The following is a 27,401-nucleotide window of genomic DNA, read 5'->3' on the forward strand; positions in this document are numbered from 1 at the left end:
ATTCAACCACACCAAACCCTGGATAACTTAGAGCTTACCCCCCCAGAGATGATTACATTCGAGTTCTCCCCTATCTTCATGGATGACATGAATACTGTACTTTCTACCATCAGACAAACAGCATGCTCAGAGAATATATTACCTCCCAAGCTTATCCTGGAAAATGCTGGTGCATGCCTCGTTTACAGAAAACAAGGTCCCTACTGTAATAAAAACAGTTACCGTCTCACCTTTAGTCAAAAAACCAGGCTTAGATCAGCATGAGCCCTCCAACCTCTGTCTAATAACGAATTGCAACTTTTACTAAAAATCTTGTAAAGTTACTACTAGCCAACTCCAAGAGTATGTTGACAGGAATAGCGTCCTACACACTCAACAATCGGGCTTTAGAGGAGCAGATGGTACGGAGACTGCCCTGCTCAACCTTCAGACCAAAATGCGCAGTATTCTGGATGAAGGAAAGGCGGGTATGCTGATATTATTGGACCTCTCAGCAGCATTCGATTGGCTGGACCATCAAAACTGCACGAAGCCCTAGACAAATCAGGACATTTCTCTCAGGAAGCCCTAGATTGGGTAACATCTTTCCTTGACGAACAGAGCTCCAAGATCTACTGGGGTGACCATTTATCCGCACCTCGACTTATAAACTCTGCCGTACCCCAATGGGCCAGCCTATCGCCCCATCTGTTTAAGCTCTACTTGCAGTGTCTATGTATCCTATTAACCAACTTCGGAGTCTTTTTTACAAACTTCGTCAATGACACGCAACTAGTTATTGAATTGAGCGGCTGTCACACTTCAGACAATAACAAGCTTGCTTGCATCTACAACTCCATTGAGGCCTGGGTGAAGACTAACTGGTTTTGCCTCAATGAGAGCAAGACTGTGGCTCGTGATTTTTGGATCACTCCAAACGGGGGCTAAACTAGATACAGACTATACCACTTTCAAGATCAAAGACGCAAACATAGGGGTCTCTGATAAGGTCAAATCATTAGGTGTCTACTTGCAAGCATCTTTGGGAGCTTAGGCACACGTAGCATACTTGAAAAATAATTGCCAGTACCACCAAAGGCTACTCAGAAGTGTCAGGCCAGTACTGAGTAAACAAAGCAGCATCATCCACAATCTTATCCAGATTGGACTATGGGAATGCTTTACCGATGAGGGCTAACAAAAAATGCATCAAACAATGCCAGGTCATTGAGAATAATGCAGGGAGGACAATTACAGTGAAAGCAAGAGGGGAACATATCACAGAGGACAGAAAGTCCCTTCATTGGTTAGCCCTGGAAGCCTGTATCACCTTTAAAGCAATGACCATTGTCCATCACTGCATATTTGGCTCTGCCCCCGCTTACTTAAAAAACCAAGTAACCACATATAAACCAAGTTGCACCTTGATCCAAGGCGCAAGGATTTGTGAAAGTCATTCATTCCAAAAAAGCCAATGGACTTGGACAGGCTTTCCCAACCAAAACGGCGTCTAAGTGGAATGAGCTTCCTAATCTTCCAAGACTAAAATCTAACTACCTATCCCTTAGGAAGAAATTGAAAACACTGTTATTTAAATAATTGACCTATATAACTGCCAAAGACCACGTGAAGTAATTCACTGAGGTTTTCTAAACTTGCTCTGCTGTCCCATCACTTTTTTGTTCTCCATGTCTATTTGTAATACGCCCTGATGCAGGCGGGCTTCGCCGCTATAGAATAAATACATTTTCTTGAAAATGATGTAAGGGTGTTGGTCATCACATGATTTGTGCTGCAGCACAGACCTCTGCAACTAGAGAAGGTATTCTCTGCACATTTTCTATATGTATCTATTTGTGTGATTGTGGCACAAAATAGGTTTTAATAAAATGGTATGTTTTTGGAGCTTCAAACAAAGAGTTGCATTGTGTTTCTCTATTAAAGAAACAGTCTGGTGAAACCATTAGTCACTTTGGCACCTGCTTTACTTTCTTTGTTGGTATCTATGGCAGACAATGTTCTGAACTCTTGATATATTGTATTAACTATCCGTTTTTTCCTCTGCAACCCAATGTTTAAAGCAACATTTCATCAGCATGAGTTGTCATTATAAAGGTTCTGCTGATCCTGAATCACCAGAATACAGTGAAAGTGTGGGTAATTCAGGGTTCAGCCACATTTATTTGCTCAGGCCTACCACTGGACCTTGTGAAAGGATCATGTATGCACTTTCTTGAAGAAAGTGTGGTATTTTTTTAGGACACACTTGTTGGAAAGGGAACCCTTCAGACAAATATGACTTGCCATTAAGAATGTTATGACAAAGATCATTAACAGTCCATAGCATTGTAAAGAGAATTGTTCACCACAGAAACTACACAGATATATGGCAGGTGCTATCTCAGGCAAAGGAGCAAAGCTCTGGAAACAAAGAGTGCAGTTTTAAAAGCATCTGATTTCAACGAGAGATATACGACTTTAACAACCTTTTGAGAATTATACTCGGCATAGTTTTTAAGCAAAATTGGATGTCAAATTGTACTACTTCAATGTTGAATTGTTCAGTGCACAGAATCTAATACCACGCAAGTATTCCCCTTTAATACAATGGACTCCCATCTTGATTACATGACCAACAATATAAAATGTTAAAAACAATCGTGTTGCATACTTTAACATGAAAATGAAGAAAGTGTAATTCAATAAATGAATTGTTCTTAATGTTATGTGTACAAGCTTCAAATCAGTGTAATTGTATTTATTTATTTTATTGTGCATTTGTAAGGCGCTTATACAGCAGGATAGTAAAGCACCCAAACACACCAATATATTCAAAGCATGTGTTGTGGTTGTCTGTCTCTTTCCATTCTAATACCACAAGAGGAATGTCAATTCAAATAATTAAGCGGTATGCGCTCTGTGGACATTTCCCATAAGTATCTATTCGTGGGGCTGGCATTCTGTATATTTCAAAAGAGTCTAGGAATGTTTAGGTGGTGGTCAAGAAAACGATTCCTGAGGCAATAGGCAACATGCAGATATTCAGGACACAGACTCTGTGATGTAGATGCACATTTTCTGTGGAGTGAAGGACACAACTAAGAATTACAAATAAGTATAGATGTCTTGCAACTGGTATACAAATTGGGGAAATACCTGAGATCTAGAGAAGCAAACTGATCGAAATCCTGAAGTTGATCCCAACACCACCGAAAAGCAGCATCACAATAAACAAGAAACTACTCCACAACAACATCACTTCCCAATATTACACCTGGAGGGTATAATCTCTCACAATTGTTGATGGTATGGCAGAGGTACAAACTTTGGATGAATCGAAAGGCCTTCAGGCATGTAAAGATCAGACTGAAGCATTCACCAAAAAATTCCAACATAAGTACTGGGAGCATAATGAAATACGTGTAATGTCTGACACATACAAAGAAGGCTGAATTAAGACTATCGCAAGGCAAACGAGGCAAACAAGGCAAAAAAGGATCTAGGGAATTGAGGCAAGCAAATACGTAATTGTGGCAGCACAAACATAGCCAAGCTACTATGAAGGAGCTACTTACCGAAATGAACACCAGATATTACTGTACTGATTACCTAGCTCAAAACATGAATTATCAGCATGTACATATGACCAAAGCATACCCTGAAGTAGTGTGCCACACAGAAGTGGCCACCTAACATTGTGCTTTGGACTGTATCTGTGATTCACCAAAAGAGGTAGTCACAACAACAATGATATGTGCCATCAATGCCATAGTAAGATGCACTAAACAAAGCTACATATTTGCTCAGGACACAAATATCTTCATTTTGTCAATAAGAAAGTAACCAAAATCCCCCCCCCCCCCCCCCCCCCGAGTCTTCCTTTGTACCTACCACAAAACACAATGCATTGAAGATTTATACCTATCACTTTGCTTTGGTCCTTGAGAGCCCCTGTGTTACTGCACAGTGTATCTGGAGTTGATTGCCAGGTACTTTGTCGGGGCAGGTAACATTACATACTGAAATCATTCACGACAGTGAACCTAGACAGCCTTTCAAACGTAATTCTCCAGTTGCATTAGAAAGCATTTCTGAACAGCTACTTGCTAAAGTGGAAGTATTCATTTATCAAGTCCATCCGTCCAGAACCAGAATGACTAAATGTGCAGAAACAGAAATAGATGAGATGGGAAACCTTAGCACCTACAAAAAGATGTTGTTGTAACTGGTCCCTCAGTATCCCATGAGCTCCCTCTACCCCGATTCAGGTTTTCCTGTCACCCAAGGTCAGTGTGAATACAAAGGATCTGTACCGGCAGAGTCTAAGATTAAGTATCGCCTGTGAGAGGGCCTAAAGCCCAAAGTGTTATCTATCTTACTCCCTCCTGGAATGCCTAAGTGTACTCTACCCCTAATGATGGTCTTAATGATTTCAGATGGTGCCTGGTTTATCTCAACCACTCTCCCCTCACTCTCGCCAATCCAATCCTCTCCATGATCTTATTTCTCCTTACTCTTCTACCCATTCCTCCTCCTAGTTCATCTCTTATCCTTCCATTTACCTCTCACCCTTCTACTCTCACCTCCCTCTCTCTCCTTCGGCTGTCTTTCTTTCTTCTCCAGCCTCTAATCTTTCTGCCCTCCGATTCTAACAACTCCTCCTACCCATTTATGTCTAGCTTTCACAACCACTGTTCCCTAGTGCTCACCCCTCCATTTCTCTCTCTCTCACTCTCTCTACGCTCACCTTGACCGTCTATACTCTCTGCCTATTTCCTCTCCTATCTCTTACACCTCCACTCCACTTCCACTCACTCTCACGTACCTGCTCACCATTACAGTGTCTCTCTCTCTCCATTAAGTGGCACTCTCTCTCACGCCCAATATGATATATGATTTGGCATTTACAACGCACCTGTACACAAGTGTTTCCAGGCGCAACAAGACAATGAGGGGGTAACAAGGGAGGACAAATTAACAATCTTACTAGGCCTTGTGTCCTTCAGATCGGGCAAGTGTGGGGAAAAGGGAAGCAGAGAAGTGCCAGCTGAGAGGCGAAAGTGGAAGTGCAGTTAACTCACAAGTGCGGCCAGCGGGAGGCTCATAAGTGCAGAGAGAAGGAACTGTACTGTTTCAGATACAGACCCTTAAGTGCTGGGGAGCCCAGAGGCAGTGAAAGGGCAACTGGACATGCAGGAGCCTGGGCCCAAGTTCAGAGGAGACCAGGTGACCAGTGCGCGGAACAGTCGGGTGCCTCGCCTGCACTCCTATCCAAATTCTCTTCAGCGCTCCACTCCTTCTTCCATCCTTTCCCTGCCCTCTTGGTCCACCTCAAGATCTCCTGATTTCACCCAAACACCCTTCACTGTCTGTGTTAATTGTGGGTCTTTTATACCTGTGACGTCCTTTCTTTAGTTCCTGCTCCCGCTATTGGCTCTGCGTTCCGACTGGGGCCCAACCTAATGCAGCCTTTTCCCCAGGGGTTGGGCTATTGTGGTGTAAGGGCATATAATTCCCCTCTTAGCCCTGCCCCCTTTTGGGGTGTGCAAGTTCAACACTCTTTGTTATTTTCTTTGGTGGATCTCTGGTCAATATCTCACTCAATTGAAGCTGTGGTGACTAATGCTTCTTGCTAGGACAGGCATCAGAACCTCAGAAGCTGTAGGGAAGTCACTGGCTCGCTCTAGCGGTTACCTGGGCTCGCTCTGTGGAGCATTGCATGTTGGTCCTGGTAGTCCTGTAAGGAAAAACATAGAACTCTGGCCAGAATTGAGGTTACAACGATTTTTGCACTTAATTGTTATTATGATATGATATGATATGATATGGCATTTGTAACGCGCCTATACACAGGTGTTTCAATTCACAAATTTTGTATTTAGGGGCTTGGGAGGTGGGAGGAGACTCTCAATGAGCCTCAGAGCCACCCATATAAATCATACATTGTTGAAACCGAGGGCATCACACACAAAAACTAGAGTTGCAGAGAAAAAAAACAGTGCAATCCTTATTAACAGAATCAATGTACAAAATACATCAGTTCTTGTCCTACTCCACTTGTCCAGGTAAAGTTCTAAAAACTTACAATAAAATATCTATCATTCCTTGCATACTGCCTCTTTCACACTGGAACTATATGTACATTAAGGGTGTTGGACCACAGTTTTGCAACCTTCAAATGGCTCCTCTGCCCTATCATCTGTCTTTCCCATGTTTGATTCTTTCTACTGTAAATACTAGAGTACGTAGTCAGTCAGGCCTACATATGAAACACAACAGAAGCTATGCTGGCTATGGAGGGAGACCATTGGTAAGGAGAAGGAGCCTACATTTCCTCATTCATGACAATATGCCCTGTTCATGGGTTTAACTAATATTATTGTCCAACTCCCTGCCAGGGTATATGGAGTGGTGGTCCCAAAATTACTAGGTGAGTCTGCACATCCCTGGTCTTGCCCCACACATCCCTTGTTGAGAGGGTGAGGGAGGACTATCCCTTTACACGCCGACTTCTTTGGAAACACACTGCACCTTCTTCTTTTCAAGTCATGCCTGAGCAGCTTCAGATGATGTGCTGTGTCCTCACCACATCAGTTCATGAAACAAAGGTTCAAGTGCACAACACTGATTTCGTGAAGCGTTTGGATTCTGGCCACAGTGGGGAACCTGCCCCTGAACTTACAGTTGCAATGTTTGAACAAACTCCCATGCTCTGGGAATGTACCACAATGTATCAGTAACAGAGACTGCTTCAGTTATTTGCCGTTTATATTCTTGAGGGGAATCAACTACTTTAGAATCGGCCCATATATCTGCCCCTAAGGAGGGCTTGGGTTTTCCAACTCAGTTTGAATAACATACGCCTTGCCTTGAAAAGGACCCGTTGTTTTGGGTCGAAACACGTGTCTGCAGTCTTGTTTTTGAATCAACTCATAAAATCTGTTTCAACAGCGTTTTGTTGACTGAAGAATCTATTGCGTTGGACTCTTTGTTTCACTGTATTTGTTGTCCAGTTACACATTCAATTTGAATAGGATATTTACCATTCGCTTAGGGCTGCGCAATCATTTAGAGGTGACATTTTTCAAGTGTTTATAGGTTCAAAGATGTGAGAAAGGTTAGGAGCATCAACTCAAATGGAATAAGTAGCTCGAGGATAGGGTAAGATAATGCGTCCTTTTAGTTGTGTTTGCAAAAGCCTACCTTGTCACACATTTGCTTGTGCAACCACTCAATCAACATTGCAAAGATGGTGAACATAGGTGAAGGAGTAACTGCGTAAATATGTGCAGTATATGAATGTAGTAGTATTAGTATTAATGTTATTATTAAGGTATTTATTGAGTATGGAGCTAACTTCTAGAAGCAATGGAGTACTTTACAATTATGGGGGAACAGCATGGTGAGAGAAGCAAGGAAAACAAGGGCATGTTCAGTTAACACCAGGGCAACATAGCCAATGCTTCGTCGGTATGCTCCATGTCCCAACAAATTGCCATATGTGTCCTAGAGAACCCTCTCTATCTGTGATGACAGTATGCTGCTGTGCCTCCTTATACACCAAGTATTAGCATGTAACTGGAGATTACAAGCAAGGTGTCCACTATGCCCACATTCCCAGTAATGCCCGCTCAATCACAGCTTCTGATGTTTCACTCACCATCTAAATAGAATCCACCTGCGTTCTGGTCAGATGGCAGCCACATGAAGCTTTTTTACTTCTCATTTTCCATATCCAATAGACGAGCTTGGATTGAAATTAAATTACAGACATCACCAATGAATGGCTCATTTTGATGCAGTCAGTTCTGGCGTGCAACTGCTTTGCTGGGGAAAGGTCTGCATGTGCACATTCTTCTTGACATGACACAGAGGTCAAGTGCACTTATTCAGACACCTGTCTTTCTTTGGGGAACTGTGGTGATTCAGAGATCAATGTATTTGAATAATTTGGGGTGAGGGGGGCTGTGCACAGTTTTTCCCGGGCCAGCATTAACCGCTTGCAGTATGCCAACATGGATTGCGGAGCATGAAGTGACAGTGTTGCAATAGCCACCACTTTTGGGGTAATAGCTCTCACTGTAGCAGATGTCATCCAATAGCATTTGCACATGGTGTAGATCTACTGTGATTCACTGCATGCGTGAGGTGGAACACTTGCATTTCCCTGCATGCACAGCATGCAGTGAATCCTTCATCCATCTCCAAAGAATGATGAAACACATTAGAATGGGTATCAGGTAATATTGTCCCAATATATAATGTCGCCATACATATAGTCGCCGGAAAATGGCATAAGAGACATTGGGCCTCATTCCGTAAGGGTTAACGGTCACCGGTAAGGAACCCGGTGAGGTAAACCCTTACCGCTCAATTCCGAGTTCCCTTAGCGGGACCCGCAAAGGACGTGTGGTCTAACCACACGTCCTTTGCGGGTCCCGCTAAGGGACCAGAGCGCTAATAATGTAATTAGGGCCTTCCCCATTCCCATTGAGCCCTATGGGGAATGGTTGGTTGAACGGGGACTTACCGGGTCCGCACAAGTCGGAATGTCCCGGTAAATTCCCATTCAACCAGACCTGACCCAGACCCGGGTTTGGAGGCAGCCATGGCGCTAATAGCGCCATGGCTGCCTCCAAACTCGTAATGATCCCCATTCTATATGAGCACAATATATAGGATAAATGGGAGCAGCGGTTGCGGGGGTGTCCCACAGGTTCCACATGGCAACATTTTTGCGGCAACATTATCACATGGAACCTTGTTCGGAAGTTATTAGTTAAGCATTGCACTACAACTACACGGTAGAGTTCAGAGCCTCTATGTCAGCCCCCATTCTCACGGAGCTGCATTGACTACCTTGCAAAGCATGCATCGTGTTCAACCTATAAAACAGTCACAACCACAACACAACTATTAGAGAAAAAGTAGCTCCACATAAGAGATGTGCTGCTAGTATAAAACTTTAAGTAAGAACAACATAATGATTTATAGTCAGTACAGTGTTACAATCACAGAACTGGAGAACAAGGAAATGTGTGTTGAAAATAATGTATTATATCCTAAAAAGATGCATTAAATCCAGTCACAACACAACTATACCTGGAGAAGAAAGTCACCACGCCCCGGAGGCCAGCTCAAAAACAAAGACTTTAACAGTGGGAACAATGGGAAACAAGCCTTTTCCTCAGCATGCACCCTGTTTGGGCACAAGTTACCAACACAGATAAGACTGTCCCACTACATCCTACCAGTCAGGAAGGACTTAAAGATCCTACTCTTCAAAGAACAGGTCTGCAACTGCTGATTACACCTCTCAACCCTTCTTCTTCCTCACTGGGTTCTGCCTCCCCCTTGCCGATCCAGTACCCATCCCGATCTTCTGCTCCTTTGAATCCTACTTGTAATCCCCTCTATGTGCTCACCGAGTTCAGCGCTCCGTTGATTCCCAACTCAGCTTGCTCTTTATAAATCCCATACTAGCCAGAATAAAAGAGTTATCACAAATCCTCTTGTTCTTGGAATGACTTTCAATTTACAGAGTGAACAAAGTAGGCCAAGACAGATATCCCTGGGTTAACCCAAGCAGTAGCAGAGAAAGGTTCCATGAACTTGCCTTGTATTTATGAATAGCTGCATTTGGATTCTATTTTTGCTGACCTGGACTGACTTTAGATGTTTTGGTGCCGGCACTCCTCTTAATGCTTTGATGACAGGCTTTGTTGTTCTGTATGTAGAGGTCATAGTGTTACTTGCCTTTTGTGCATGTTCGATTGTCTTGTTTGTTATGATCCTGAAAGTGGATATTTCTGATGAAGCACGTGCTATAATACCTATTAGTACCATCCCGCTCCGAGCCTCCCCACGGCTGAGAGGCTGCCTCCGCCCCCCGCTGGGGACTCGGGTAAGCTTTTTTTTTTTTCCCCTTCCCTCCCGTCTCCCTACCCCACCACACTTACCTTCTTGCTCCTGCTTCCCTGGTGGGGGACGATGGCAGCCTCCAGCAGTGTGGAGACTCTGCGCCTCCACACAGCTGGAGGCTTCCATCGTCCCCTGGCAGGGACGAAGGTACGTTTTTTTTTGTTTTTTTTCTCCCCCCTTCCCCTCCCTCCCGCCCTCCCAACCCCACTTACCTTCTGCTTCTTTTTTTTTCGGGAGCGGATGCGCTGGGAACACTTGTGTTCGCAGCACGTCTGCTCCCGAAGGCTGCCATGGAAAGAGAAAACGGACTCCCGTTTTCCCTTTCCCGGCGGCCATTTTCTTGGTAGTTTTTTTTTTTTCTGTCCCAAAATGCCGCGGCTTTTCGGGACAGAAAAAAATGCTTTTAGTGCCCCGGTCACGCATATGATGCAGGCCGGGGAACTAATAGCAATATGACCCTCGCGGCGGGGGCATTACCGACGCTGGTAATGCCCCGGGGCCTTTGTTAACTATGGGCCCCAGGGCATTACCTGAGTCGTAATGCCCCCGCCGCTCCGGTCATATTGCTTAATTAAATTACTACTATTTACTAATAAACTATCAGTTATTCTCAGATCATTTTTCTCAGCCTTTATATAGGCAGGTTTTTCCCCAAACGATTTCTTTTCTACAGAGCAGTTTGAACATAGGTATCAAATGGAGTAGGTCACATAGAGTGGCCCGTTTTTCTTGGGAGCCTGTGTGAGTGATGAAACAGAACACGAATTATCGGATGTACAGTGAGCAAGCCAGACCGAAAGCAGCCAGACCGGAAGCTCCCATGTGCTGGGTCCATGACATGTTCTCTTTCCCGCTTCTGGAGGACGCTACCGAAAGGCAAAGCAAAAAGCATAGAAGAAACACGGAGGCACTTCGTGTCAAAGGTAACCTCTGCCGAAGCCTCGAGCCCACTGAATTTCCATGTGGCTTAGTAATGAATTCCGCTCTGCTTTCACGCCCATTTATACTCCACGCACGAGCCCAGCGGCGGCGCATTACCTCACTGCAAACCTTCAAGGAAAGCTCCCTAATGTAATTGCCCGTCACACTTTAGCTTAAAACTCAATTAATTAAAGCTGCCCTTGTGTGGCCAGGTTGCCAGTTTAACAGCGGGCCGTTCAATCAAATAAGCCAAGCGGAGCCAATGTTTATATGCAGAAGATCTATATCCAATTTGTTAAAAACGCATGTGCTGACCTGCAGAACTGCCAAGTTTTATGCTAACCGGGAATGCACATGTTTGTTTCAGGCTCTTTTTAACGAGTTGCTTCTGTAAGCTTCCTTAGCATTAACTAACCTAAGACCATAAACAGGCTTGCAGTGTTTTTTTTTGTTCTTCCTTTCTTTAGGTTCCATAAGAATATCACAGAACACAGTTTTTGTGTCTATGAATCGGCAGGATTCCCTCTCTGCATCTGATAGCAATTTATTATAAGTGTGTTTCCTATGGATCATCACTTGGCCAGCCCTTGCTCGCCATGTGCATTCTATGGTATCGTAAAGTCAGACACTGGCAAGTTCAGGTGGAATGCTCTGCTAAACAAACATTAGCACCTTGGGCGGGGAGCCAGCCAATCAGGTGGCTCGGAATGCAGGCTGACACTATTCGTGAAAGCCCGCGTTTCATGCCACCTGATGGCTGGCTCCCCCACCGGCCATCTTCCCCCGCCAAGCCTGTTTTTTTGTTTTGTTCCCTCTCCCTCACCCCATCCTACTTACCTGATTGCGGCGGCAGGGATCCGCCGCTGCAGCTCCTTTCGCTGTGTGGCTGCCATGGAAATGAAAGGGGGACTCCGTATGGAGCCCCGCCTTCCAGTTCCCTGGTGGGCATGTTGGTAAAGAATATTTTCTCCAAGAATGGGACGCCACTTTTTTTGGTTTTAGCCATCATCACTATTACATTTTTGATCTACCAAGTATAGTTAAAATTTCAAAAAGATGGTCTTCATAAATGTATCTTAGAACCAGAGTACACATGATGTAGATATGCAAGCAAGACACTGAAGATGAATATCCTGAAACTGAAGCACGTAAAATAGATGATGTCTCCACTTGGTGCCAATGCTATGGTTGTGGACTGATGCCGACAATACCTGAAACTCCCTGTTGTTAGAACAATTCAACTCGCAGGGACCTATCTATCCAAAGAAGATCCCTCAAAACAGTGCATTACATTGCAAAGGGAAATTTGAGAAGCACCTCTTACACGTTTATTTCTTCATATGGCATTGATGCATCAACCTCGGGGCACTGTTTGCATATGGGTCCTCACTAATGAGTGAGAAGTGCATTAATTACTGCGAATATGTACAAATAGTACTTTCTTCAACCCGACTAAATCTGGCCACTCTTCAATGAAATAAAGGCGTGCACTTGCCAATGTGAAATCATAACATTTGGAAGCTACTCTTTCATTAGTGTAGAAATAGATTTGTTGTAAATAATACATACATTCAGATCAGTCGAGTTCATAGAGACGCAGAACCTATGACGTCATGACATATGTTCTTAACACCATGTGATCATCATACTGCCATAATGGTATTTCTGCCGAGCGTGAATCACATGCAGCAAGAAAGGAGGGAAACTCCTTATCTTAAAATAAGGTAAAAACTGTTATTAATTGTTTCCTTTCAAGAACAGGTGTCTGTACATATATAATTAAATAATATAATAACAGAAAGAAGACTTTAGTGAATAGCTTTCTTCCCCTTATTCATTCCTAGTTCTATAAAAAAATACTAAGACCAAAATTCGGATATAACACCATAACCAGAATTATTTGACTATCCAAGATGAAGAAGATATGTAATGATTTAAAATGTATATTTCTAAACATCTTTTATAAAAATATGCATATCAACTATAAGAACTTTGATTAACAATATCAGTATCATTTTTCCAATGCAGGAATGCAGTTATTTACAATGAAGAAAAATGTCTTCACCTCCTCCTGATGAGCTCTCTTTATAGCGAAACACACGTGTTGAGGACCAACTGAATTGTTTAGTGAATAAACTGGATTTAAGAAGATAACCAAAATCTATGCATATTGAAAGGATAAACTGGATGTATTAAACTGGATTTAAGAAGATACAAATGACTGAAAATGAACTAAATGTATGAAATACAATTGATTCATTGAGGATGAAAGACAATTCATAAACATAAATTGAACTCATGAAGATAAAGGTTATACTTATTATGACAACATAAGAAAATGTATTTGATCTACAATGATCAATTGGATTTATTATGGTAGGACACTTTATGAAAAGAAATCATTTGGAGAAACTAAATTATACATCTATGATGTGATTACAAAATAAGCCTTTTTTCACTTTTGTCTATTCTAATCAAAGTAATACAACTGAATTAAACATTGAATGAAGGTTTAACGCATGAATTGCTATTAGAAGAAAGCCACAGAGGGTTAATGGTCACAATGAGTGTAGCCTTGCCTAAATCTAACCATCCATTTAAAATTCAAATTATTGATAATAATCTAGTTAGAAGAAGGTCAGATATGGCATACACCAAGAATCAGGCCCTCATTATAAGTTTGGTGGTCTGAATAAAAGGTGCTAGTAAGACCATGTGCCAGCATCTTTTCAGACCGGCAAACTACAAGTCTGCCAGTAGGGGCTGTGTTCTACCGGCAGGCCTGGCCTACCCGTAGATCAGGCCACTACCAGCAGATAAGTTCTGCAATCATAGGCACCAGTATTACAGAGGCCTGGGATTGCGGCATCCCATTCCCATGTGGTACTATCAGACTCCATGGGAATTGGGATTTACCGGCATCTCCACCAGCCCTAATATCCCGGTAACACTGGTCATCGGGAGGCAGAGACGGTATGGTAGTCCCCCCGTATCCCACCGGAATTACCGGCGGGATATTAGGGTCTTATAATGAGCGTCATAATGTTCATAATGATGGAGGAGTCTCAGACAGGGTTCTTGAATGTGACTTGCACCTGGAAGTCAGTCAAATATGTAGAAAATTAAAAACATACTAAAATGTCCTATAATCCAAAAGCTGACTTTGTCCCCTTGCTTTCATTTCCCATTTTAACTTAAGGCTGCAAACTAAAACCACAACGGCAGATCATATTTTGTTTAACTTGTTATGATATGAAAGAAAATGATTGGTTTTTCTAAATCGGCACACATTACAAGTTATAATGCTTCACCCAGCATTTGAATAATCTGTTATTATAGGAATTCAAATTAAACAAATGTTGTACCGATAAATAAAATATCTAAAACAAAAGACACCAACTCTATTAATTAGAGGATAAACTGGATTCAATAAGATAAACAAAACCTGTACAAATTGAACGGATAAACTGGATTTATTAAACTGGATTTAACAAGGTAAATATCATTGAAAATAAAATAAATGTATGAAATGCAATGGATTCATTGAGAATTAAACAATATTCATGAACACTAAATTGGACTCATAAAGATACACAATTTACTTATAATGACAATATAAGAATATTATTTTGATCTACGAGGATCGATTGGACTTATTATGAAAGGACACATTATGAGAAAAAAACTGGAGAAACTAAAATATAGCTATGATGTGAATAAAAAATATCCCATTTCTTTTTTGGTCTATTCTAATAAAAGTAATACAACTGAACTAAATATTGAATGGATGAATAGCACATGAATCACCCACACAGCAAGAGTTACATCATCATCCATTGTATATCTCTTTAATATACATAACATTGCACATTCTCTCAAAATACAGTACTGTCTTGGCCATACAGACAATAACACCTGCGGGATTCATGGCAGAGTTGGACTCAACATTTTAGTTCTCCCTATGTTCATTTTACATTCCATTTGTACAGTATTCCAAAGTTCTTGATGGCAATGTGTTGGACTTCACAGTATGCAAGATATCAAAAGAGCATGTAATATGTTAGAATAGTTCCCGCAAAATGCATATTATTTATGTATTTCTTTTTTCAATGAGAATAAGTGGCTCCCAAACTTACAATTATCATAGTTCGACCCATGGATTTTGACCCAGGTATTTAATGTTATTCCTGCAACAGCTTGTTTTTCCTCAGCTCTAAAATGTGACCTAATAATGGAACACTTATAAAATATGAAGGTGGAAATGCAGGCACTTAATCCGCTGTCATATGCATGAATTGTATGTGCCAAGAGTCATCATTTCTTATATTATTGCAAACTACCAGCTTCACAGTGCCCAGACATAAAACAGTATGCATCTAAAATATCAAATACTGTTTATACTCTAACAATAATTCACCACTTTCAGTTATGTCCTGCCACCACATATGGCAATTTAACCCAATATGTATGATGAATGATCTGGTTGCAGTTTTGATTACAAACCATAACGACTCAGACTTTCATTCACACTTGGTGTAAAAATTAATTAACAATGTCTATCATGTACTGACATATATAACAGGATCGTGAGATTACACACAGGAAAATGGGTCGAATTTGAATTAGTCTCATCTTTTTTAGTGAATCTGGCCACAAATACATGTGGAGGGGTGAATAATCACGATAATAAATACAGGGGGTTGTTGGGTGGGGCTGCAGGTGTTCTCCCCCTGCATATATTTGCATCCAAATCGAATGAAAGAAAAAATAATTGCCACCATCGTATTCGGCAAATTCTTTTCAATGTAATTACATGGAGCCATATTTGACATGATGATTTTGCAATCTGTAGCTGTTTCTCATCCATGCATACATTCTATTGCCTTTTTCAAAGCTCTGGCAGTGTGCTTAGAGCATATATGTGTACATCTTCACGTCTGAGGTATTCTTGAATCTGATTGAAACATTGAAACATTGCCAAGGCTGTGTCTCCAGCAAAGTGGTCCACACAATCTGGCACTATCTTCAACACCCCACCAAGCATGGTACTACTAATTGTCAGGGAGAACAGTGCATGGCAGGGTGGTGATGGTGGATAATGTGTAGTATGAAAATACAGAATTGTCATTCCCTTCAATAGCATTTCTAAACATTTCTGCTATTTTGGGTAGGCGGCTGTGAGCATGGAATATGGTTATGTTCAAAATGAGACATATTGAAAATGTAAAAGAGCAACTATTTCTAGAAAATTACATGGAAATGTCAAGGTAAGGAAGGAATGGAATAGGTGAGGTCTTGGATGCTTCACATCATTGCCTGTGATGGGAGCAATGGGTCTTATAATGCAAACTTGTATTGAGCATCACCCTTGTAAAGAAATGAATGCACAGCCATAATTCTCTGAAGTCAGCTCTTCAGCCCTCCCTATAACTAAAAGCACCTTTGTGCAAGGAAGAGACATATGGTCAGCGGCTTAATCACTGCTTCTTACAGATGAAAAAGGAAATGTCTCAACTCTTACTTTACTGTTTACATCACCGTTTTATACATGGCAACAGATAACATAATCATTTTATGCTGTTATAAACCATATATTTCAATTGACCATTTTACTTAAAGATCAAACATCACTTGATTTCTATTGGACATACACTTCCTGAAACACATGACTTACTATGCTCATCAGTATGATTAGGGAGTTTCCCAAATGTCACTGAACCACAAGATGTATATTGCATCTTTTAAAACTGGACAGAACAGGTTTAGCAAATGGTGCATTTATTTTCCAGACTTCTAGTAAAATCTGTCCAAGGCCATCTTGTCCCGTTTATCTACTTATGACTGTGTTCCAGTTTCGTTTTATAAGCCACACTATTGAAAATCACATATTCTGCTATTAAATGTTGCCAACTGATATGCACCCGTCTTCAACTGCTCTAAGTCAACCCTGACTGGGGCTCAATGCACTCATTTTGTACACATGACACTATATTTCTGTGTCTGCTCAACACTTTTAAATCTTCATGGAGTTTTGAGGCCTGTAGCTATCTGTAATACAATGGCTGCCTTTTCCAGAACTATGTTCTAAATCAGAAATCTATATTCAGCATAAAATGTTGTTGTTTCCAATGTAAGCATTCCTTTATGTTTTATATTGCCCCAAATAAGTGAGTCCAGTATCACCTATTTCCAATGTACTTGCCTTAAATAAGGGCATCCTAGCTGCCTCAATGGTCAAAGCTGCTGACCTTTCTATTGTTGCACAGGGCTAAAGGCCCTAATTACGATATGTACCTGTCTGTCACCAGAGAGAGAGAGAGAGTGTCAAGGTTTTTGACCCACGTTGAATCAATAGACTGGGTAGATGTGGGGATGAGCTGTCGCCGCCCACATTTGCGGCAGAATCCTGGAGAACCGCACAGTTTTGCGCACAGAAAAATGGTCCCCTGACCTGCCACCCACCAGTACGAACGTGATAGGCCAGGAGTGCCATGTGTGAAATGTGTGCCAAAGGAAAAACAGCAGTGCCGGTGGCTTAAATAAAAAAATAAAAAAACGCTTTGAAATCACCTTTGTTTCTCTGAAATGCAAGCTAAAAATGCCTATTTTAAACATTGCAAGATATTCAAAAATCTCAATGAACACCAGCAGACATTTGGCAGAATGTAGTCTTGTGTGCATAAAAAATTTGGAAAGAGAAAGAGCCCAAAACAATGTTTATAACAAAACTGGCTGAGCTATGGATGTCAGCAGCTGAAGTGAAATTGGACTGAAAGACACTAAAATCTAAATGTTTAAAATAAATGAGTGGCCTACTGTTGAGTGTCACATAGTTTGCAACTGTTGAAATGTCATAGTTTTGAACTTAGAATCAGCATTCTAGCTGCATGTGTAAAAATTGTAAGTTTGATTTGAATGAAAATAAACTGGGAACAAACGTGACATTTAGCTGAAGCCTGGCTTAATGAAACTGGATTCTGCCTGACAACTACCCCCGACAGGAGAGGGAATTCAGCAGCTGTGTTCCCAGGCCTGGCTGCATCCTGCTGCCCCTGCCAAAGGAGATGACACCTCTCTGATTGAATTAGGGGAGTGGTATCTGCAGACTGCAGGAAATTGAACAAAGCCCTGTCCTGGACTCAGGCAAATGTTATATTGGGGGGGGTCGTAAAATGGCTTCCTCTTGGGAGAAACTGGGAGGGGCAGTGCCTGTGAGAGCAAGCTGGCTTGGCAGAAGTGGACAAACCAGTAATTCCACCATGTGATGTGGGAAACCACAACCCTTTTGGCCAGGGCATAATTTTAAAAAAAGATGGATAATTCATAGTACGGACTTGTCAAAATTATATAAATAATATCATCACGATTGTGATTTACTCTGTGCACATTTTAAGAGGTGTTAGGGCTCAGTGGTATGTTCTAGGGTGTAGTAGAGGAAAATAGGTTGTTACTCAAAATGTATGTATGTTAAAAATCTGACACCTTATCATCTGAAACCCATATCCCTGGTGCACATTTGTGTAAAATCTGGAAAGGTTTGGAGGTCGTGATCTGGATGAAAAGGGCAGAATTCTGTTATAAGTGGACACGACATCTTACAAAGACAGGGATCGGATGGTTTGGTGCTACAGAAAATATGTTAACTGGACGTATAATATTAGAAAAATGGTACATAGATAAATATGTATTTGGATCAGAAATAGATTTGTGTGCAATTTGACAAGGGGAGGATCCTCTGACCATAAACCTACCTCATCACTCTGACTCACAACCCAGTTCCCCCAATCAAGGAAGAGAGGAGGAACTGGCCAATGGTAAGTTGAGAGGGTTGGGCATGCAGAATTAGCCGCCCCACCCACTTTCTAAACACATAAAAAGAGCCACTGGAAGCCAGATAGGACTTTTCTTTTTCACTTTCTGTGGAGCATTTTGACTTCAGACTTCACATCCAGAGATCCAGACTTCAAATCCATCAATCTCCAGAGACCAGAAATTAACTCCAGAATTTGTAGCAGAGAGGAGTGAATCCACAAGCTGAATCCTTTTTCAGCAGGCCTCCAAATAATTTGCAAACTATTCAACAGTCGGGCGAGCTGTTTGAATTTTTGCCAAGAACTTTTGTCAGAACCAGAGAACAGACCGCCGTGCAGTGCTGAGAACTTTTGTCAGAACCAGAGATCCAGACCGCTGTGACGTGCCACAAGCAGAGCTGACCCAGACGGTAGAATTATCCAGTGAGCTGAACCAGGCCGAGACGTCCGTGGCGAGGGAACGGCAGTCCAATCCTGACCCGATCTGTGGCGAAGTCGCATTCCTGTCCAAAATATAGCGTGAGTACCGCCAGAACTGTGCAAAAACCAGTCTCTTAGTTTACAATAATCTAATCCAAACTATTTTAACCTATTTAGAACTGCCTCCTAGAATTGTGTCATTCTGTCAACTTTAAACCTGAAAACTGTCATCTGTCATTCTGAGCTTTCAAATTTCAAATCCGAAAAACTACCTTTACTAAATCGGCTGTATCTCCGGAACCGTTTGTGATAGAAGCGAGATTTAACTTTTATTTTAAAGCTGAGATTCTAAGCTCTAAAACGACTTGCTACTCCTCATACTCCCTCCGTAATTGCGCTCGACGCACATGACTAAATTTGCCACGATTTGACATTTTGCTTAATTTCAGCCATGTGTAAAAAGATTTGTCCTTGCTTTCCTTTGCTGAAATTCGTTTTCAACCTGACAATCATGCATAGAGCATTGCTAAAGTGATACTGAACTAATGCAAAGTAGCTGTCACCCACCCTGAACCTCTAGAGGGAATTAAAATAATTTTAGCATATTTTTCATTTCTTTGCATACCACATCAAAGTATATTGCCTGTGTTTAAAACTCCTACCTGTTTTCCTCTAAGCTTGCTAGGGGGGAACTGAATTATATTTGATTGGATTCCTGAGAACTGTGTGCTTTCCTTCCATCTCTTTACCTTGCATAAAGGGGTGGGAGGGTGAATGGTCAGAGAAAAGTGATTACATTGCCTTTTGTTGAAGTCATATCAAGTTTATTTTCTGTACTGCATTTTCATTCATCATTGCATTGTCCTTGAAGCCATAAAAGCATTCTCATCTACTTTATCCTCTCTATATCACTTCTAAGCCATCAAAAAGAGTGTACCACTGTAATATTATCCATTGTTGATCACTATCATCTTCACAAGTGTGCTATCAACTATTAAGGTATTATAAAAGTGTGATATATATATATATTGTTTAATTTTCAAATAAACCTTTTAAATTTGCAAAACAAACCTACTTCTTGGCTCAGCGGGGTCAGGGGGATTCTGAGAGAGGGGTGTTATATAAGGGTTGTCATCCAGAGTAAACGGACTGGACATAAAAATACATCAATAAGGGCTTCCATCAGCATCCCAGACTAGGCATTGACTTAGCTGTAGTGTTGAATTGAAGTCGCTTACAAAGTGGGGGCTCGTCCGGGATATTCTGGGTTAGAGTTACCTCTTGTGCAGCTTAATACAGTGTGCCAACTGACCGGATACACATATCCAGTTAGATCACCACGCTGTTTTACACTGTGAAAGCACCCCTCAAAGGAACGCTCTAAGGAAATGGTCTGTTTTGCAAAATAAAATACAAACTTCTGTAAGTCAGGAAGGAACTCAAATTCCAGAATGACGACACTGGTAGACATCAAAATAGCCAGAGAGCACTTCTTACATAAGCTATGTGTGAGAGGTGAATGGACTGAGCAGGGCCAGGATGTGTGGTTGCAGGCAATCACACAACAGGTCACTGCAACTGGGTTAGATATCTGGAGAGATCAGGGTCCCTTACATGTGGCCCTGAGTGAACTATACATGGCTCCTAAAGCTAAAGATGAACACGACAAGATGGTTAGGATAGCAGCATATTTGGATCTATATATGGGAGCCATGCAGGACAAATGTGCTGAAGGCCAAGATCTGGAAAATAGGCAACAGATCGTGTTAGAGAAGGCCCAATCTGACCTGGTCTCTTCTGAGCAGAGGATGCACAGAAACCAGGAGTCAGAAAATGAGAGCAGACAGTATCTCATTAAAATCAAAGAGGACATGTGTATCCTGCAACAGGAAAAGTCTGACCAGGATACCAGAGTTCTGGCCTTGCAGATGGAGTACCAAGAAGGTTTGGACTCCCTACTGCAGAGCCAGAAAAAGCTGGAGCAAAAATTAGATTTCAATAGGGCATGTGCTGAGCAGGTAGTCACCCTGCAAAGCCACCTAGATAGGGAAAAGGCAGAGAGCAATAAACTGTTCCTGAAAGACCTGGATACACAGGCAGAGTTTGATCAGGAGCGCCAGAAAGCTGGTGCCTTTCAAAGGCAAAGGGACGACCTGGCGGCACAGATGCAGACTCTTAGTCAGGAAAGGGACACCTTAGGCCAGGAAGTCTGCCATTTACAAAGAAAAACTGAAGAAAATCACTTGGCCCTTCAGGGGCTGTGTGACCTCCAAAAAGAGCATCAGAACTTGTTAGAGCACACCCGGAGGGTGGAAGAGGCTCTGGAAGAAAGGAGCAGGCCAGTAGGGGTGGGACTCAGGAGGTAACCCTCCTGCAGCAAAGACTGGCCCAGTACTCCAGGACCAATCAGGAAGCACAGAGAGAGAATGAGGCTCTCTGCCAGCACAATGATAGGCTCCCGCAACAGGTAGCCATGCAGGAGAGACTGATAGAGTCTAGTAAGGCCTTAACTGAGGAACTGAAGGCGCAGGCTTTTGCATTGCAACACGGAGCAGGGGCTGATAGAGATGAGGTTCACTGGGAAAGGGAAACGCCTGAGCATAACCTCAGGAGCCCAAGTACCAGAGGCCTTCATCTCTCCCGGTCCCTGGACTCTGCCACCCCCATGTCCCCTGGCCCCCATGAGCACAGGGCCACAGGGATGGCAGATTACTATCCAGCCAAAAGTATGGGGCTCATAGGCCAGTACCACCCAGGAATGGATGGGCGGGCATCCGGGTATGGGCACCTAAGTACAGTGCAATTTAGTGGGGAACCCCAAGAGAGTAGGCCCACTAAGGGCATCCTGAAAACCTCTGCCCAGTCAGGTCAGTGGGGGGGGTACCCATCAAATCCTGGTAGCAAGGAGGGATCTGAAGACTCCTCTGAGCGTCACAGGACACAGCAGACCAGGTCCCCACATTCTGCCAGCTATTCCCAGGCTCGCAGAATCCGGGAAAACCTGGAAGATCAGGCGGGCAGCTCTGGGAGCAGTGCTTCTGAATCAGAGGATGAATGGACCAGGGTTACCCGAACCAAAAAGGCCCATAAGGTGAAAAGGGCCTTGCTTAAGGACCCCTTAAAACAGATTAAGGCAATCAGGAGAGTCATCACGCCTTATCATTAGAACGCCAAGTATTCTGTTGGGAACACTTGGAGCTCTATGAGCAAATGATGGAGACTTTCCATTTGAAGGACAGCAGTAGCTGCATCCAGTACGTCAAATGGACATTATCCCCTGAATACTCCAGTTTCTTTGCGGGGCTGGAGGACCAAAACCATTCAAGATGGTCCACATATAGGGTGGCCATCTTGAAATATTTTTCTGTACATAGAAATCCCCAAGAGGCTCGAAAGGCAGCCTACAATTTGCAATGTGGGGAGGATCAGGCCCCACAAGAATTTGTGCAAGAATTGAAGTGTGCCTTTGCGCAGACCACCAGAAGGGTGCGCACGGACAGCAGAGAATTCATCAACACATTTTTCCATGCTCTTCCCAAGTACATAATGACCCAGCTCGTGAGAGATTTTCACGAGAAAAGATCTTTAGACTGGGTCATTGAGCAAGCCACCCAGATCTATGAGGTGCAGAAGCCCATAGAAAATAAAAGTAATGCGCCCAAAAACCCCAAAACCAACAGCACCCCTGCTGCTGCCAAGGTGGCAGAGGTAAAGGTTGCACACGTGTTAGATTTGGAGATGGGGGGGCCTAAAAACCTGCCTGCGCAGAATAACTCTAACTCCAGAAGGCCCTCGGGCCAGTCACAGACAGGGAGTCAAGGAGGTAGTCCCACAAATGGGGTCCCTCGCTCCCCTGATTATGTAAGTCCCTGCTACAAGGGAAACCGACCCATCCTGGGTTATGTGTAGACTCCTCCAGCCCAAGGGGGGGGGAATCCAGCCAAGCGCCTAACCCAGGGAACTTCCCTCCTAACTTCCCACACGAGGGCAGAAATTCACCAAACCCTGGGCCGAACTTTTTCCCCAGGTATCCACCCAATTTCCAACCCCAAAACCATCCATCCTTCTTTCCCCAATTCCCTGAGCCCAGACAACCTAATCCAGGAGAGGGGAGGCCAAGGGTTGAGGGGTACCCAAATCTTCCTAACCCAGGGTATTACCAGAGAAGGGATAGCTACCCTTCCCGGGATCAGCCCAGGGAAGAAAACAGAACCCTGTATCAACCTGAGCGGGTTTCCCAACTTGAGCGCCAGGTCCAAAATATGGCACGGGATCTGGGTCACATACTGAGGGCTCAACAGAACCCTCAGATGAGCATGCCACCGCAGAATGCCCCAAACTCTGGACCTGGTGCTCCAGAACAATGACGGGGGCAGCACCCCGATAACCCACCGGTTCCCAGGGAGGAGGCACAAAGGGAAGGGGGGTGTAAAGCCTTGGAGGAAGCTTCCTTCCCAACTTGTATACAGCCCCTGGAAACCCAGGAACCGGGAAACAAAATCGCCTATCCCTGAAAGTCTGCCACCCAAGGAGCAGAGAGGAGGTAGGAGAAACAAATTACCCAAACAGACCCACTTTGTGGAGGAGGTACAGGTCTTCCAATTTTAGGAGAGGGATCCTCAGAGGATCCTAGGAAAAGGATCTTCTCCTTCAGAGATGGGGGAACTCCTCCCAAGGAAAAATGGGTCCCAAGAGATTCCATTCCAGACTGTGTGGATGTGGGGATTGAGCTGTCGCCGCCCATCATCCTATCCCAGAACCAACAAAACCAAACTTCCCTGGTTCAAACCCATCCTGATGACTGCCTCCAAAAAGGGGGGGGGGGCCCAGAACCAGAAACCATTTCCAGTTGCCAACTTTTTCTTTCAGATTCCCCAGGCTATCTACAGAATTCTGCCCAAATCTCTTCGCTAGCAATGTCCAGAACCAGAAAGTTAGCCGACCAGTTGTCCAAAAATGTGCATGATCTGTGCCCCCTTGAGGGGAAAGAGGGAAGATACTATGCCCCAGTACAAGTACAGTGGCAGGGTACAATGTTGGCACTAGTGGACACTGGATCCCAAGCTACCCTTCTGTCCAAAAGGGCCTTTGATGAACTAAATGCAGGAAGGGGGGAGAATTACCGTATTCCTCTCACCTCTCTTCCTGGACAACTGCAGAACTTTGACGGGAAGGAAATTCCTGTCGAGGGGACTGCAGAGTTGGACGTTAAAATTGGGTGACACAAGGTGAAACACCCGGTCATAGTAGTGACTCCTGAGGGCACCCCTTGTTTACTAGGAAATGACCTCCTGAGAAGGTTGTCACCCCTAATAGATTGCGTAAACAAGGTCCTCTGGACCCAGACTAGCCGACCAATAAAATTAAAACAGAGTGTCAACCATGTTTGTTTAAACGGCACCTGGCACATGGTTGAACAAAAATCTGACCAAGTCGAATTTCACTTCCAGAACAACCAATTTCCAGATGTGACAGTAATAGCAGTAGGACAACCGACTGATGATGGGGGGGGTCCTCTCTATTTCTGAAAATCAACCTTCCTTCCAGTTTAAGGTAGTATTCCACACTGGAAGGAAACACTCTGAAATTCATTACCAATCCACAATCAGACACTCCCACTCCTATAGTCCAGAAAGATGTGAAATCAGCTCAGAGGCTGGCTGATATTCAGCAAATTGGAGAGCAGTTGTTCATCCCTGTTCAGTTAAATGATGGGAAGGACTCTGTTCTCGCTCGAGTACGTGTGAACAACGGTAAGAGCTTCATTAGCGAAGCCATGTTCCGCCAACTCTGAAAAGGTCCAGCCATTCCCACATTCAAACTGATAGACAAATGGGAAATGGATCTGGAAACACCCAATTAGAAACATCTCCTGCCAAGCAGGTGTATGCTCAAAATCTCCATTGGCAACAAGAGCATAGTCCATAATTTTTGGGTCGTGCTAGATGTCACTGCCGCCTTTTACTTAGGCAGTGACATTCTCAATCGCTTTGCCATTAGTTTGGACCTAATAAACTTCAAAGCTTGGTCCCGATTAGCGGATAATCCCATGGCCTTTGATGATCCAGAAAAAGCATTTAGGTCAGCTCAATTGATACCTTATGCAGTCGAAATTCAGATTAAAGAGGAAGTCACCATCCCAGAAAGGACCCGACAATTCTCCCTGAAAGTGAAAGTTAAAAGAGGACAAAAATTGAAAAACCCTGATGCTTATATTCATCTAAATGCTTCTCTCCAATAGCAAGGGTTGGGGGTAAACCCGACACCATTAGTCAACATAGAACATGACACCATTCCAATAGAGGTGGATAACAGCGACTTAAGGAGTATTACTCTAGCCGCAGGCACCATTATTGGAATGGCGGTTGATGACCGACATTTCTCCACTGATTTAGGAAATGAACTGTTAGGACCAATCCCCAAGGACTGTTTTGACAGTGACAGTGAGGACAATACAACACCAGACAGGATATTCACCCGGCATGGGGGGAACTTCCTGGTGTACACTTCTTGCCCTTATGGTAAGGAAGATGTGACTTGTGACTTCAGGAGGGATGAGGTGATTTTCCAGGTCCATCAGGGCTGCCTTTCCCACCTGAAGCCTCCATTCCAAATCAGCACTCTGACCAGGGACTTCTCCACCCAGCTGGAGGAGGCCGCTGAGATAGCCAAACCAGAAGTCTTTCCAGGCTTCAGGCAGATGGTGGAAGAGAGAGTCAACCTAGCTGATGCCTGTGAGACTCTGGAACAGAAGCAAAGGTTGAAACAAGTTTTCTTGGATTTCCAAGTTCTCTTTGCGGCAGACTCATATGACTGTGGTCGCACCGACATCCACACAACAACAATTCCCACGGACCCTGGCATGACTCCAGTGTTTGTGAAGCAATATCGCTTGCCTCTCGCATCCATGGAGTCCCTTACTGAAATAATTAAGAACCTTGAGTCCTGGGGAATAATCCGTCCAGTCCACAGCACTTTCAATAATCCGGTGCTGGGAATATTGAAGCCAAACGGCCAGTGGAGACTCTGCGCCGACCTTAGGGAGCTCAACAAACGGGTCCATACTTCCCGATGGCCTCTGCCCTACATTGACCAAGGGCTGGCCCAGATTGAGGGGTCACAGGTATTCACAGCAATAGACCTGACCAATGGATACTGGACCGTGCCTGTCAGTAGGGAGGACCAATACAAACTGGCTTTTACCTTTGGGGGCCAGCAGTACACATGGACCCGAACTCCTTTCGGATACCTCAACTTCGGCAATGAATTCAACATTTTCCTACATAAGGCTATGCCCGACCTGGGTGCGAGGGGTATCCGGCTTATGTAGATGATGTCCTCATCAAAAGTTCATCTGTGGAGGAACACATAGCGGGGATCCGTTATGTTCTGACGCAGTTGAGGGCCGCCGGAGCAAAACTTTCCTTTCAGAAAGCACAGTGGTGTAGAACCCATGTTAAATTCTTGGGGCATGAGATTACTCCTCAGGGTCTCTGTCCCCAGGAAAAGAAAGTGGAAGCACTTCAGAAACTGAAGGATCCCACAACTCTGCGGGAACTAAGGAGCCTCCTTGGACTGACTAATTACAGCAGAAAGTTCATTGAAGGCTACGCAGAGATCACTAGACCGCTGATTCATCTCTTGAAGGGGGGGGTCAAGTGGGAATGGGGTCCAGAACAATCCGAGGCAGTAAGACAACTCAAGAGAAGCCTCTCACAAGCGCCTTGCATAGCTTACCCTGTCAGAAACAAGGAGTTCTTCCTGGAGACAGGGTTCTCTAATATGTGCTTGACGGCAGTATTATACCAAAAGCATGACAAGGTCAATAAAGTAATCTCCTATGCGAGCAAAACTGTATCCTCTGTGGAGGAAAAATTCAACGATTGTGAAAAGGCACTCCTGGCAACGGTCTGGGCATTGAATATTTACCGCCCGTTCATCCAGGGTGAACACATCATAGTGGAGACTCCACACCAGCCTCTGCAATATCTCCAAAGTGACAGAATCCGGGCCGGAAATGTGAGTAATTCCCGAATTTCTTCCTGGATTCTGTCAATGCAAGGCTTTCCTGTGGAGGTCAGATATGGCCAAAACAAGAAGAGTCCCCTCGCGCAAGGTCTGGCTGACTTGCATGATTGTGCCAGAGAAAACTGTCTCGAGGACGAAAGTCTAAAAATCAAGGACAACATGGAGGCATACCTCAATTCCCCACACAAAGTCTTTGAAGAAGACAAATGTGAGGAATTGCCACTGTCTATGTGGATGGATGTTCTTACCATGTTGACAACAACGGGGAGAAAGAACTGGTGGATGGCGTAGGGAATGCATGGGTGAAGGAGTTTCCAGAAC

This window comes from Ambystoma mexicanum, chromosome 10, assembly GCF_040938575.1.
Source record: "Ambystoma mexicanum isolate Mex_15411 chromosome 10, UKY_AmexF1_1, whole genome shotgun sequence".
NCBI lineage: Eukaryota > Metazoa > Chordata > Amphibia > Caudata > Ambystomatidae > Ambystoma > Ambystoma mexicanum.